The sequence below is a fragment of the Mchenga conophoros genome, linkage group LG14 (genome assembly GCF_057382185.1).
Source record: "Mchenga conophoros isolate Kocher_MC1m ecotype Shallow Benthic linkage group LG14, M_conophoros_male_GT1.1, whole genome shotgun sequence".
NCBI lineage: Eukaryota > Metazoa > Chordata > Actinopteri > Cichliformes > Cichlidae > Mchenga > Mchenga conophoros.
The window spans coordinates 22,392,128-22,400,962 of NC_140539.1; positions in this window are offsets into that span (position 1 = coordinate 22,392,128).

An 8,835-nucleotide genomic window follows, 5' to 3' on the forward strand; every position below is an offset into this window, starting at 1 on the left:
ATTTCATTGAGCTTTGAAGGTTAAGACAGAAAGAGTGGGATGGACCATGCAACAAGTGCTTAACTGTAGAGATTAAACACACTAAATACTTCTACCGAATCAAAAGATAGAACTTAAGCAGTAATTATAGTGTGAAATAGATATTATTCATAGAAATCTCCATCAGGGAAGAAATCAGAGCCCAACTTGTTTGGTTATTCCTCTGAAACCTTAAGAAATAAGCACTGTGCTACAACCAATATGTAGAAATTAGATATGACCTGTGTTCTGTAACCATTTCTGCCATCATGTGGCAGTATAGGATTTAACATCTCATTCTGCTCATTCTATTGGCTTACAGTATAGGAGCCACACCTTTGAATCCATGCATACATGCTCATTCATGTGGTCCTGTCCCCTACCTCAATTCTAACCCTATGTCAAGATTTGCCTCCAAACACTATCAGTACAAGGTTTTTAAATGTATTCATTTTTTGATTTAACTAGCAGCGCAGACCTGGCATGCACATAGATTACATCAGGGATAGCAGCCCAGCTGTGAAATAGAGCAGGACTGTAATATTATATTATATTATATTATATTATATTATATTGTATTATATTATATTATATTGGTCAGGCATAGATGGCTTACAAATAAATCAGCATAACACAATTTTTTTGTGAATGTGAGCACCCATGTGCACACCTGTGTGCATGAGCGCGCTTGAGTTCAAAAGGCTTCTCCATGTAATGATCTGCTAGAGGGTGTGGTGAGCCATAGCCCTCCCCCCCATAGCATGAAGCAGGGGCAGAGGAGACCCGAGCCCGTACTTCCATAGGCTCCTCAGAGTGCCAAAAACCCAAGCAGGACCACCGGAGAGGTAAGATGTTCCCAAAGAGGCAGAGGTGGGGACTTGACCTGACACATAGACAAACTGGCACACACAGACACAACCATATGTTCCCACCCTCATTCACAAAAAAACAAATACTCAGCACTTGCCCAACGAAGAGACAAACAGAAATGAACACTATACACCCATTCACACTCCACAGACATACTCTATACTCCCAAGTCCAGGTATCACCACCCCCAGGGGGGCAATCGACCCCCAGACCCGAGAGATGTTACCTTTTTCCCTGTGGTGGGGGCAAGCAGACGACCCCCAGCCCAGCAGTCACAGGGAAGCCCAGCGTCACAGACCCCAACCAGACTGCCAACTCATCCCAGCCCCCCCTGCCCTGAAGACCCCATACCTCACTCCACCCGCTCATATGTCGTGATGCTGCATGCTGTTCTATTTTTATTTTTTTTCCCCGCATGTCCCGTTTGGTTCTTTTGCATTCAGAATTATTGTCTAAAGGCAAAGAAAGATGCCCAACGGATTTACTTTACCAAATTGACCACCCCGACCTTGCCATATTGGTCTATTTAGTTCACCTTTGCTTTTATTGTTTATTTTATTTTATTTTCACTTGCTACACACGGGACAGACATGACTGGATTTCCCCCAGAAAAGGAAGAAAGAAAGAGGGAAAGAGAAACAGCAGGGAAGAGGAACGATGATAAAGAGGAAAAAAACAAAAACCAACAAAACAAACACACAAAAAATGTTGAGAAAGAAAAAAGAGAAAACAAGCAAAAAAAGCAATATAATAAACAACATCATGGCAATAATCTATGTGAATATAACAGTAAATACTAAATATTAAATATTATCGTGCAGCACGTAAGATCGACAGCACACAGTGTGCTTTGAGGTAGGAGCCAAAAAGGGTGTAGTTTGTGTCTGTGAGCACCCGTTTGTACACCTGTGAGCATGAGCGCACTTGTATTTAAAAGGTTCCTTCATGTAATGATCTGTTAGAGGGCCATAGCCCCATCCTCCAGGGCATGAAGCAGGTATGGAGGAGATCCAGGCTCCAGACATCCAGAGGCCCTCAGAGCACAAGAGACCAAGAAGAACCAACGGAGGGGCAGCCGCGCCACTCTCCCGGAAAGAGCTGAGGAGAGTCCCAGATGAGAGGTCACTCAGCAGCCGCGGAGCAGAAGCCAGGGGGGGTTGCAGTGACGTGCCCGTGAGCTCCGCCAGCAGCCAGCTGTGCCAGAGTGACTGAGCCCCAGGCCGAGGGCACCCCACCCCCAAAGGGGCCCGAGCGAGCCCCAGGCTCCAGGCCCCGACAAGCAGCCACCAGGAGTGACCCGGTGCGTACCTGGACGCCCCCGGACACAAAGAACCACCAATGCACCGATGTCTGAGGGCGTCTGCCACTGGCAGGGAGAGTGGTGGGGGAGATAGGCCTCCATACCATGGAGGGCCTGATATGTCCCTAGAGAGGTGGCGTCTGATACCCGACCTGACATATAGACACAGACATGACATACAGGCACACACAGATACAAACATCCATTCCCACGCTCATGCTCTCATATGCAAATACTCAGCACTCACTCAACGTGGAGACAGACATAAATAGACACTGTACACACAATCACACTCCCCAAGCGTACTCTATACCCCAGGTCTTGGTACCCTTGCCCCTAGAGGGGGAACTCACCCGCTGACCCCAATAGGCACCCCCACCAAGGCCCATCCAGACCGGGGCCAACAGCAGCAGCACCGCCAAGCCAGGCGTGACCCACCCAACCCCACCGCAGAGGAAACTACACCCACCCTATCATCCAATCATTCACCATTCTACATAAGACAGGTTGAGTTCATTCTCCACCTCTCCTCTCCTCCCCTACCTGCAGGGTAGACTCCTGTGGAGCAGAGGCCTCCTGCAAGGATGTGACAAACTACTCTTAAGATATACATCACAACTCACATCACATTAAATTACTGAAAACATTTACTTCACCTCTCACTATCATTTATTTATTTCTTTATTTGACAAAAATATATTTCATGACAAGCTTCACTGATTCATACTAAACCCATAAAGAAAATGTAGCCACAACAAAACACTGCAGCATCCCAGCAGGAGCTGATAAGATAAGATAAGACGAGACAAAATGAAAACGGGCGAGATGAGATGAGATGACATGAGGTGAGATAAGACAGCCTCTATTAATCCAACAAATTAAAAATTTACAATATATTATGTATTATGTATATATTATAAAGATGTCACAACTATGTTAATCTGAAAAAAGTTTGAATTGCTCCATCTGAAAACATAAATCGAACGCTGGACAATATGAACAAGTGTGAGACAAGTGAGAGCTCTGGTTAGGAGTGAAGCAAGTGTACAAACACAATGAGAAAGGCAGTGTGGGTGGGGAAATGCATTCCTGATGTGAGAACTGCATCAAAGGAATGAAGAAAAACTGTGACACTTGAGTGAACTCGTGGTTAGACGATCTACTTGGCTGCAAAGAAAACACACTGATGCAAACTTGTCAGAGCCACCAGTTTATTGAAGGTGAAGTTTAAGAAGTTGTGTAAAAAAAAGTTTCAAATCTTTTAGTGTCTAAGTCTTAAAACACTGGTGAAATTATTTTATTCACTGGGCACAGCTGAAGTGATTTACTGACTTTGCATGTATTGACAAGTGATAAGGGTTTTGTTGTTCAACTGTTTGAGTGACAAATTCCTTAACTGTTTTGAGAACTGCTTTAAGAGTGGTGAGAGTAACGTTCCCAATGTGAGAGCAACGGGTTATGGCAGATGGCTTTCCTCATTCTGCCAGAGCTTTCTTTCTTTCTTTTAAAAGAGAGTTTTTCAAAATTGAACTGAATTAAAAAATAATCATGTTTTTGACAGAAAGACCTATATGCAGGATTTTCAGTCAAAAATTAGAAAAACAAAACTTTTATTTAGGTTGAAAGAACTGAAGTCGATAAAACCCAAAAAGAAAATTAGAGAAATAGAGATCAAAATCTTCCTTTAGCTCCAGAAGCACAAATTAGTGTAAGATAAATAGATTAAAGGGACCTTAGTAAATGAATTCAGAGTTCAAAAAGCCCAACGCTGATGGTTCTGAATGCAGCATGTTAAACCACAATCTAGTAAATTTTCCCTTTATATCATTTTGAAAGACTTATTTGTGGGTTTTTAGGTTATTTTATTCCCAGCTACTCGGTTCCACTGTAATTATTCCTGCACTAGAGTTTCTCTTGCTTCTTTGGGATATGATAGATTTTTATACACCATGTTTTGATGTAAAACACTTTGAAACCCTGTTTTTGATATCTCAGATCAGGTTGTCATATCTTTAAAAAACATTTTAAATTAATGAAATAAATTTTAAAAAAAAATAACAAAATAACATACAATGTTCCAGGGCTCAGTCTGATGATCTGGTGAAATGTGTACATATTGTTTGTAAATACAATTGTTCTTCTTATTTACCTCATTTTTGGAAATTCTTTAAAAATGTGTTGACCTACATTCATATCACAAAGAGGTCAGCTCTATGTAAGCAGTTAAACCACACCCCGACACAATAAAACGATGTGAGTCATAACTCCCACCAGCCACTCGATCCAGACACTTGCCAATAATTCATAATTCTCATCTACTACAAGTTGGCAAAGAGGACCAAATGGAAATTGGCCAAACTCGTGCTCCTCCTCCATCCTATCTTGGATGGTCTTACTTCAGTGCTCTTTGTTGCTGTCTGCCTCTTGGGGCTTTTGCCATTCGTTACTCTAAGAAGGTAACATTTGCTGAACTTGTTTTTCTCATTGATTCTCTTTATTCTGATGCACAGCTTAAAAACACATTTTGTGTTTTACAAAGATGATTTTTATTTAGATTAAACTGTCAATGTAAAATCATTAAAATATACAGCAAATTCTAAGAAATCCAGTCAGATTCATGAGTATTCAATTAATGTTTTCTGAGTAGATAATAAGAAGTTCTAAACAGGTCTACTGTATGTTACACTTTAATCATGTCCTACAAGTGAAATTGAAAAACTTGAATTGCTTATAGCAAACATTTCACTGATGATTTTCATACACTCTTCTTCTCACATCTTTAATTGCATGTAAAATGAAACTGAGCTTTGATTATTAAAAACTTTAAAGGTGAAGGCTGCAAACGAACAGGGAGAAATAGCTCTAGCTGAGGATGCATCACGAACTGCCATGGCCTTGAACATCGCTTCAGTCATCCTGGGAAGCATTTGCATCACCATCTTTGTTATTTACAAAGTCCAAGAAATTCAGGAATTAAAAAAACAACATTGAAGGTCCTTGCTTTGGGAAGAAGACATGCCGCAATTTTACTGTCTGCGTTCTCTCTTCAGCATCCATCTCTAAATACAAAGTAATACCTTTACATGCTTGTTCACCTCTGTGTATTGCATTAATTGGTTGTCAATACAAATAACAAAAGAATGCCTTGACCTCAACATGGTACATGCCAAAAATATGTATGAGTTGTTAAATGAAATATGTCTCTGGATTTATGTATTCTGTGTTGTAGGTTATATAAAACTAATTGAATGATTTTTGCTTTGTTTTATTTTGTAATGAGTGATCGGAACCTAATATGACAGTTATGATATGTTTTATGATCAGCGACTCACTTTCACATTATTAAAATGACATAAAGACTCTAATTCGTTTAGTTTAGTTTAGTTTAGTTTAGTTTATTGACTGCAGCAGTGCAGCAGCTACTATTCCTGGGGTAGCACATATTTACATTTTGACAATGCATTGTAAGACAGACTAATATACAATATAACATTCTGACATGACAAACTTCATATACACACCAACAAAACAGTTCTGTACAACACAAATAAGGTCTCCTATGAGGGTAAGGATTGATAACCTCACATTTGCACAACATTATATTCATAATTCACTACATTGCTTTAATGAAGACATTTACTAACCTAACCTTAAGAGAGAAAAATTCACTATCACCTTCTTTCTTTGCCAAGAAAAGGAGGAAACTTTTCTTCATGATGATTTACTTCACTAATCTCTACTAAACCAAATAAGAGATGATTATAGCCACACCCCGCAGGAAGAGCAGATACTGAATCAACAAAATTGATTTACCAAAATTTGATTAATCCACAGACGATCGACAAATGTTGCTGCAGAAACCATTTTTCTTTATCTTAATAATAAATTCCTCTTTTAAATCATCTTTGAAAATAACAATAGATAGATTTTCTCTAAAATACCAGTTTTTCCTAGTGCACACAGCATAGCAAAACACAACTACCAAAACTCACCTGCTCACCCGAACTTTTATTTTGTGTATGAAAAGTGACTGAAAGAGTAAAAACAAAGAAATCCTCACCAAGTCGCTGCTTAATTTAAACCACTCTCTCCTTCAGAGGAGAGCAACAGGGTGCAAGGTAGACAACACAATAAGGTGATAGTAGTTTTTGTTACACAGAGACAAAGATAGTGGGAAGTGGCAGACACAGAAAGAAACAACAACGGTGAGAAAGACTGTGTGCATGTGTTTATCTGGAAAGTGTTGTGGGTTTGCTGATGGCAGGCTCTAAAGACTGTATGTAATTTTAACACCTAAGTGAGCACGTGGTTAGACAATCTACTGTGCCTGCCAGTGTTAAAAACACAATGCTGCAAACTTGTCAGAACCACTGCTTTTGACTCATTTATAGAAAAGTAATCAATGTTATTATAACCACAGGAAGGAGTGAGAAATTACCAGCACAAAAAGAGAAAAAGTGTGAGGCCTTTTCTCTTTTTGGCCGAGCAGCATGACTTTATCATCTGATCCTCCCACACTTTCCTGCTCAGTGTGTCAAATGTTTAGCTACTCCTCAGTCTTTACTCAATCAGTTGAAGATCTGGCTCTGCAACCTTGAAAATTCTGAAAAACAAGCCCTCTGTAGTTGGTGTGAAGGCTGCGTAGCCACAGTTAGCTAGAGAGTTAGAGTTAGAGACACCTGAAACCAATGTGGACTGTTGTCCAGGGGCCTTGGTAGGACACTGAATGAACCCTGAAAATGCTTGCCAACGATAATGTTGACTTAGTAAAATAATCATTTGTGTCAGCACCAATCCATGATGAATATGAAATTCATATTGGTGGGTAAATTTGTCCAACAATGTCAGACTCTGTACTTTACTCTGGTCCCCTCCCAAATCAGGCTGGGAGTGGCATGTTTAGTCGCATGTTTTCCTTAAATTGCTGATGTCCATTAAAACAGTGTGGGGTTTTTAGATAATTGGGAAACTTTTGGGGAAAAACCTGGTCTTGTTAGGAGTGATGGCTTCTCAGTTTGGATGGAACAGCTCTCATTTCTACAAATCTACTTCTATTGAGGTTGATTATCTTGTTAACAATGTTACATCTTCACTGCACACTGCCCTGGATGCTGTGGTTCAAGCCAAGCCTCATACCAAAAGTTCTTGGCTCCCTGGTAAAACTCTCAAATGCATGCCTTAAAGCAAATAACCTATAAGCTGAAGAGGAAATTGTCATGGTTCCCCCTGTCTCCCCAGCGAGTGATCTCATCTAAGATCGCAGTGTTGTTGTTTTTCTTTCTCTCTCTCTCTCGCCAGTGCGGAACTCATTGCGGGTTCTCACCTGCAAACAATCACGCACCTGCTGCTCATTGTCCTGACACCATTTACTACTTAAGGCGACAGCTCAGTGTTTCTCATCACTGGATCGTTGTGCGACAGTCAGCGTAGCCTTGGCTCTTTCCTGTGTATTCTCATTCCTAGCGTTTTTCCTGGCTTCTAATTTTGCTTTCATGTACATGGATCATCCTGGCCTGTCCCAATTTCCACCCTTGGAGTGACCTGTGAGCATGAGTGTTTTTGCTCAGTGTCATGTGTGTGACCGAACTGGAGCGTGGTGTGTGTGACCGAAGAAGAGTGTGGTTTTCCCTCTGGATTTCCTGAAGCCCCTTTTCCGGTCGCACTTTGTGATTGTGTAAATAAACTATCATTGTTGCAACATCAACATCAACAGAGTCCTGCACTTGAGTCTGCTCATTCTTATGACATAAATTACTTTGGTTTTCTCCTCATTAAGTTGAAGAACATTCAACCTCTAATGGAGTCTATGCGCCTATGCAAAATTCTGTAGTTTCGAAACACCTTGGGGCTTAAAGGAGATATACAACTGAATATCATCTGAATATCATCTGTATAGTAGTGATAAGAAATGTCCTTAAGAGTGCTCAGAAGGTGCTGAAGAGGAAGTAATTACAAAAAAAACAATAAAGATCCCAAACAGAACCCTGTGGCACACCTGGCTGTAGCCCAGGCAGGTAGAGCAGGTCATACAGGTCATATGGATCGGAAGGTTGGTGGTTCGATTCCTGGTTTCCCACTAGTCTACGTGCCAAATATCCTTGGGCAAGAAATTAACCCATCGCATTTTCGCGACACAAATCTGCTTCTGAATTTTCGTGGGACCCCAAGACGCACTTCATCGCCCTCCTCCATTGACTTTACACGTAAACCTGACGCTCTGGTCGTGTCTATCGCGTTCGGTGTGAACGCACCGAAACAGCTTAGGAAAGAGTGCTTGTGTGATTGAGTGAATGAATTAGTTGTATAAAGCACTTTGAGTGCTCACATAGAGTAGAAAAGCGCTACATAAGAACCAGTCCATTTACCATAGGTAAGAGAAGTCGAAAAGGACCTATGTATTTAGAGATGTGAACTAATCCAAAGCAGACCCAGATACACCCACCCAGTGTCTCAGCCTATCTAGCAACATGTATAGTAAAAAAACCACACACACACACACACACACATATCGCTTTAGGCCTAAACTGACAGTGTCAATACACTGGAAAAAAGGGATTGGCCATCTCTTGGATTTATGTAAGCATCTTGCGTGTATTTAATGCTGGGCTTACACTGTGCGAATTTTGGCCCATTTTGAGCAGATTTTT